At 40.8% G+C, this 6,965-nt stretch overlaps 1 non-coding gene across 1 annotated transcript; it reads right to left on the reverse strand.

Annotated features, from left to right (window-relative positions):
* Positions 1-208: 208 nt before the first annotated feature.
* On the reverse strand, positions 209-316 carry LOC112731323 (small nucleolar RNA R71). Its single transcript, XR_003167106.1, has one exon. It is a non-coding gene; the product is annotated as a small nucleolar RNA R71 (small nucleolar RNA).
* Between the last annotated feature and the right edge of the window lie 6,649 nt (positions 317-6,965).

Consider the following 6,965-nt stretch of genomic DNA (forward strand, 5'->3'; position numbering starts at 1 on the left):
TAAGTTCTTAGCTGAATTCTTGCAAATCTGTGACATTGTTAAGACCAATGGGGTTAATCCCAAGGTCTACAGACTTATGCTTTTCCCCTTTGCTGTAAGAGACAGAGCTAGGATATGGTTGAACTCACAACCTAAAGAAAGCCTGAACTCTTGGAAAAAGTTGGTCAGTGCTTTCTTGGCCAAATTCTTTCCACCTCAAAAGTTGAGCAAGCTTAGAGTGGAAGTCCAAACCTTCAGACAGAAGGAAGGTGAATCCCTCTATGAAGCTTGGGAAAGATACAAGCAATTGATCAGAAGGTGTCCTTCTGACATGCTTTCAAAATGGAGCATTTTATGTATATTCTATGATGGTCTGTCTGAATTGTCCAAGATGTCATTGGACCACTCTGCTGGTGGATCTCTTCATCTGAAGAAAACGCCTACAGAAGCCCAGGAATTATTGAATTGGTTGCAAATAACCAGTTCATGTATACTTCTGAAAGAAATCTTGTGAATAATGGGATGACTCAGAAGAAGGGAATTCTTGAGATTGATACTCTAAATGCAATATTGGCTCAGAACAAAATATTGACTCAGCAAGTCAATATGACTTCTCAGAATCTGACTGGAATGCAAGCTGCATCCGGTAGTACTAAAGAAGCCTCCTCTGAAGGAGAAGCTTATGACCCTGAGAATCCTACAATGGAAGAAGTAAATTACATGGGAGAATCCTATGGAAACACTTACAATCCTTCATGGAGGAATCATCCTAATTTCTTATGGAAGGATCAGCAGAAGCCTAATCAAGGCTTCAATAATAATAATGGTAGGAGAAACAAGTTTGGCAATAGCAAGCCTTTTCCATCATCTTCTGAGCAACAGACAGAGAACTTTAAGCAGAGCCTCTCTGACTTAGCAACCATAATTTCTGATCTATCTAAGACCACTCTCAGTTTCATAACTGAAACAAGTTCTTCCATCAGAAATTTCGAGGCGCAAGTGGGTCAGCTGAGTAAAAGAGTTATTGAAATCCCTCATAGTACTCTCCCAAGCAATATAGAAGAAAATCCAAAGAGAGAGTGCAAGGCCATCAATATACCCAACATGGCCAAAACTGTAGAGGAGGAAGAGGTAGTGATTTCTAGTGGGGAAGACCTCAATGGACGTCCACTAACCACTAAAGAGTCCCCTATTGAGGAACCAAAGGAATCTAAGGCTCACATAGAGACCATAGAGATTCCACTAAACTTACTGTTGCCATTCATGAGCTCTGATGAGTATTCTTCCTCTGAAGAGGATGAAGATATTATTGAAGAGCAAGTTGCTCAATATATAGGAGCAATCATGAAGCTGAATGCCAAGTTATTTGGTAATGAGACTTGGGAGGATGAACCTCTACTGCTCATCAATGAACTGAATGCCTTGGTTCAACTGAAATTACCTCAGAAGAAACCGGATCCCGGAAAGTTCTTAATACCCTGTATGATAGGCACCATAACCTTTAAAAAGGCTTTGTGTGACCTGGGGTCAGGAATAAACCTCATGCCACTCTCTGTAATGGAAAAACTAGGAATCTTTAAGGTACAAGCTGCAAGAATCTCACTAGAAATGGCAGACAAATCAATGAAATAGGCTTATGGACTTGTAGAGGATGTCCTAGTGAAGGTTGAAGGCCTATACATCCCTGCTGACTTCATAATCCTAGACACTGGGAAGGATGAGGATGAATCCATTATCCTTGGAAGACCCTTCCTAGCCATAGCAAAAGCTATGATTGATGTGGACAGATGAGAGTTAGTCCTTCAATTGAATTAGGACTACCTTGTGTTTAAGGCTCAATGATCTTCTTCTGTAACCATGGAGAGGAAGCATGAAAAGCTTCACTCAATACAGAGTCAAACAGAGCCCCCATACTCAACTTCTAAGTTTGGTGTTGGGAGGCCACCATTAAACTCTGAGTCTTTGTGAAGCTCTCTAAGAGCTCACTGTCAAGCTATTAACATTAAAGAAGTGCTTATTGGGAGGCAACCCAATGTTATTTAATTATATTTATATATTTGTTTTCCATTGTTATTTTATGTTTTCTTTAGGTTGATGATCATGTGAAGTCACAAAAACAGCTGCAGAATTAAAGCAAAATAAAAAACAGCATCAAAAATAGCACACCCTGGAGGACAGGCTTACTGGCATTTAAATGCCAGTAAGGATAGCAGAATGGGCGTTTAACGCCCAGTCTGGCAGCATTCTGGGTGTTAAACGCCAGAAATGGCAGGCAGACTGGCGTTTAACGCCAGAAAAGGGTGTCTGGTGTCTGGCTGGTGTTAAATGCTAGAATTGGAAGACAGACTAGTGTTTAACACTAGAAAAGGGTGTCTAATGGGCGTTAAACGCCAGAAATGGGCATCAGCCTGGCGTTTAACACCAGAAAAGGTAGCAGAGTTGGTGTTAAATTCCAGAAATGGCACACAGAGGGCGTTTAAACGCCAGAATGGTGCAGGGAGCAGAATTCCTTGACACCTCAAGATCTGTGGACACCACAGGATCCCCACCTACCCCACCTCTTCTTTTCTCCTCTTCACACCTTTCCATAACACTCTTCCCCAAATACCCTTGACCAATCTCATCAATACCTCTTCCCCAAACACCATTCACCTATCAAATCCTACCCTCTTCCCCATAATCTCTTCACCACTCACTTCCATCCATCATAAAACCCCACCTACCTCACCATTCAAATTCAAACCATTTTCCTCCCAACCCCACCCCTTCATAACCGAATTCCCTCTCTCTCTTACCCTATAAATACCCATCCTTACCACCTTCCATTTCACACATCATAAACACTAAAACCCACCTTGGCCAAAACCAACCTTCCCCTCCATCTCCTCCATTTCTTCTTCTTCTTCTACTCCTTTCTTTCTTCTTTTGCTCGAGGATGAGCAAACTTTTTAAGTTTGGTGTGGGAAAAAGCTCTGCTTTTTATTTTTCCATAACCATTAATGGCACCTAAGGCCGGAGAAACCTCTAGAAAGAGGAAAAAGAAGGCAGTTGCTTCCAACTCCGAGTCATGGAAGATGGAGAGATTCATCTCAAAAGCCCATCACTAAAAAGAGGATGGAGCAAACAAGAGAGCCCACTCATGGACCTCAACAAGAGCATGAGGAAGTCCCTCATCAAGAAATCCCTGAGATACCTCAAGGGATGCATTTTTCTCCACACAACTATTGGGTGCAACTCAACACTTCTTTGGGAGAATTGAGTTCCAACATGGGGCAACTAAGGATGGAGTACCAAGAGCACTCCATTATCCTCCATGAAATCAGAGAGGACCAAAGAGCTAGGAAGGAGGAGCAACAAAGGCAAGGAAGAGACATTGAGGAGATAAAGCACTCCATAAGATCTTCAAGAGGAAGAACTAGCCGCCATCACTAAGGTGGACCCGTTCTTTAATTTCCTTGTTCTTGTTTTTCTGTTTTTTTGAATTCCATGCTTTATGTTTTGTCTATGTTTGTGTCTTTATTACATGATCATTAGTGTTTAGTGTCTATGTCTTAAAGCTATGAATGTCCTATGAATCCTTCACCTTTCTTAAATGAAAAATGTTTTTAATTGCAAAAGAACAAGAAGTACATGGATTTTGAAATTTATCTTGAAATTAGCTTAATTATTTTGATGTGGTGGCAATACTTTCTATTTTCTGAATGAATGCTTGAATAGTGCATATTTTTTATAGTAAAGTTTATGAATGTTAAAATTGTTGGCTCTTGAAAGAGTAATGAAAAAGGAAAAATGTTATTGATAATCTGAAAAATCACAAAATTGATTCTTGAAGCAAGAAAAAGCAGTGAAAAACAAAGCTTGCGAAAAAAATAGCAAAAAAAAATAAAGAAAAAAAGAAAGAAAAAGAAAAAGCCAATAACCCTTTAAACCAAAAGGCAAGGGTAAAAATGATCCAAGACTTTGAGCATTAATGGATAGGAGGGCTCAAAGGAATAAAATCCTGGCCTAAGCGGCTAAACCAAGTTGTCTATAACCATGTGCTTGTGGCGTGAAGGTGTCAAGTGAAAAGCTTGAGACTGAGCGGTTAAAGTCATGGTCCAAAGCAAAAAGAGTGTGCTTAAGAGCTCTGCGCATCTCTAACTGGGGACTCTAACAAAGCTGAGTCACAATCTGAAAAGGTTCACCCAGTTATGTGTCTGTGGCATTTATGTATCCGGTGGTAATACTGGAAAACAAAATGCTTAGGGTCACGGCCAAGACTCATAAAGTAGCTGTGTTCAAAAATCAACATACTAAACTAGGAGAATCAATAACACTATCTGAATTCTGAGTTCCTATGGATGCCAATCATTCTAAACTTCAAAGGATAAAGTGAGATGCCAAAACTGTTCAGAAGCAAAAAGCTACTAGCCCCGCTCATCTAATTTAATTGATAATTTTGGAATTTATTGTATTTTCTCTTCTTTTTATCCTATTTTGTTTTTAGCTTCTTGGGGACAAGCAACAATTTAAGTTTGGTGTTGTGATGAGCGGATAATTTACACCCTTTTTGGCATTATTTTTACATAGTTTTTAGTATATTTTAGTTTCTTTTTATTATATTTTTATTAGTTTTTATGCAAAAATCACATTTCTGGACTTTACTATGAGTTTGTGTGTTTTTCTATAATTTCAAGTATTTTCTGGCTGAAATTGAGAGACCTGAGCAAAAATCTTATTCAGAGGCTGAGAAAGGACTGCAGATGCTGTTGGATTCTGACTCTCCTTCACTCGAAGTAGATTTTCTGGATCTACAGAAGCTCAATTGGCGCGTTCTCAATTGCGTTGGAAAGTAGACATCTTGGGCTTTCTAGCAATGTATAATAGTCTATACTTTGTCAGAGATTTGATGGCCCAAACCGGCGTCTAAACGCCCACCAAAGACCCTTTTCTGGAGTAAAACACCAGAACTGGCACCAAAACTGGAGTTAAACGCCCAAACTGGCACCCAAGCTGGCGTTTAACTCTAGGAATGGCCTATGCATGTGTAAAGCTCAATGCTCAGCCCAAGCACATACCAAGTGGGCCCCAGAAGTGGATTTCTGCACTATCTGCACTTAGTTATTCATACTCTATAATCCCTCGTAACTAGTTTAGTATAAACAGCACTTTTTACTATTGTATTAGGGGATTATGATATTATCATCCTTGGACTTGGAGGCTGGCCATTCGGCCATGCCTAGACCTCTTTCTCTTATGTATTTTCTACGGTGGAGTTTCTACACCTCATAGATTAAGGTGTGGAGCTCTGTTGTTCTTTATGAATTAATGCAAGTATTATTGTTTCTCTTTCAATTCACGCCTACTTTTTCTCCAAGATATACTCTCGTACTTAATTCAGTTAAGTCAGAATGAAGGGGTGACCCGTGACAATCACCCACTATCTTCGTTACTCGCTTAACCAAGATCCGTGTGCCTGACAACCACAAGCGGTCTACATGATGTTCAATGTAGTCGTTGGACGACAGCCAGAGTATATTTTCTTGGGTCTCTAATCCGCGATTTGCATTTTCTCTCCTGACAACAGAGCATCCGAATCTGAGATTAGAACCTTCGTGGTATAGGCTAGAACCATTGGCAGCATTCCTGAGATCCGGAAAGTCTAAACCTTGTCTGTGGAATTCCGAGTAGGATCTGGGAAGGAATGATTGTGACGAGCTTCAAACTTACGAATGTTGGGCACAGTGACAGTGTGCAAAAGTATAAGGGTCCTATTCCGACGCTAGTGAGAACCGACAGAAGATTAGCCGTGCGGTAGCTGTACATGGTATTTTTCATCCGAGACGAGAAATCCGACAGTTGATTAGCCGAGCAGAGATTGTACCTGGTATTTTTCATCCGAGAGGATCATACAGCTTGCCATGGAAGGGAGCACGCATGGTTGGAAGAAGGCAATAGGAAAGAAGATTTTCAGAAGCAACAAAGCATCTCCAAACGCTTATCTGAAATTCTCACCAATGAATTACATAAGTATCTTATTTTATTTTATGTTTTATTTATCTTTTAATTATCAAAACCTCATAACCATTTGAATCTGCCTGACTAAGATTTACAAGATGACCATAGCTTGCTTCAAGCCGACAATCTCCGTGGGATCGACCTTTACTCACGTAAGGTTTATTACTTGGACGACCCAGTACACTTGCTAGTTAGTTGTGCGGAGTTGTGAAAAGTGTGAATCACAATTTCGCATACCAATTGGCCTTATGAAATAAAACAGCACCAAACAGCAAGAAGCACCCAAAATTAACTACAACAGCAACATGTAAAAGCACAAAACACCAACATCATCATCAATCAACAGAACATTTTAAAATCAACCAATTCAGACAGCATGAATAGCGAAAATATCAGACCTAAATCCACTAACTAGAATCCTAAAACTACCTAACCACATGCAATTCTAACTAACTAACTAAAATGCAATTAAACTGAGCTAACTATACTATCTAAATAGAATAAAAAGAACAGGGGAAGAACAGGGGAAACCTGGAAGGGTTTCAGTAAGCAGAAATAGACTGGAAGAAAAATGAGGACAGTGCCGACCTAGAGACGGCGGCTACTAGTGCAGAAGCGGTGCTGCCACGGTGGTTCAGTGGCGGCAGAGGAGAACACAGAACTCAGAGAGTAGGAGAGCAACACCAGACTCTGTTCTGGTAAAAAGATGGGAGAACGAAGTGAAATGGAGGACGAAAAGAGTTGGATGTGGTGGGTGGTGGCTCGCCGGCGGCAATGGAAGACCGCGGCGGTCGCTGGTGGTGGCAGGAAGGGAAACGGACAGAGAGAAGGAGAAATGGGGAAAGAAGAAAAAGAAGAAGAGAGGAGGGAAGAGAGGGAGGTGATCGGCAGCGGTCAGGTCACCATCGTGATGGATGGTGGTGGTTGGCAGGAGCTTGATGGTGGTGGCTATGGAGTTCTGTGAGTTGAAGAGGTGAAGAGAAATGGAT

This window comes from Arachis hypogaea, chromosome 12, assembly GCF_003086295.3.
Source record: "Arachis hypogaea cultivar Tifrunner chromosome 12, arahy.Tifrunner.gnm2.J5K5, whole genome shotgun sequence".
NCBI classification, from domain to species: Eukaryota; Viridiplantae; Streptophyta; class Magnoliopsida; order Fabales; family Fabaceae; genus Arachis; species Arachis hypogaea.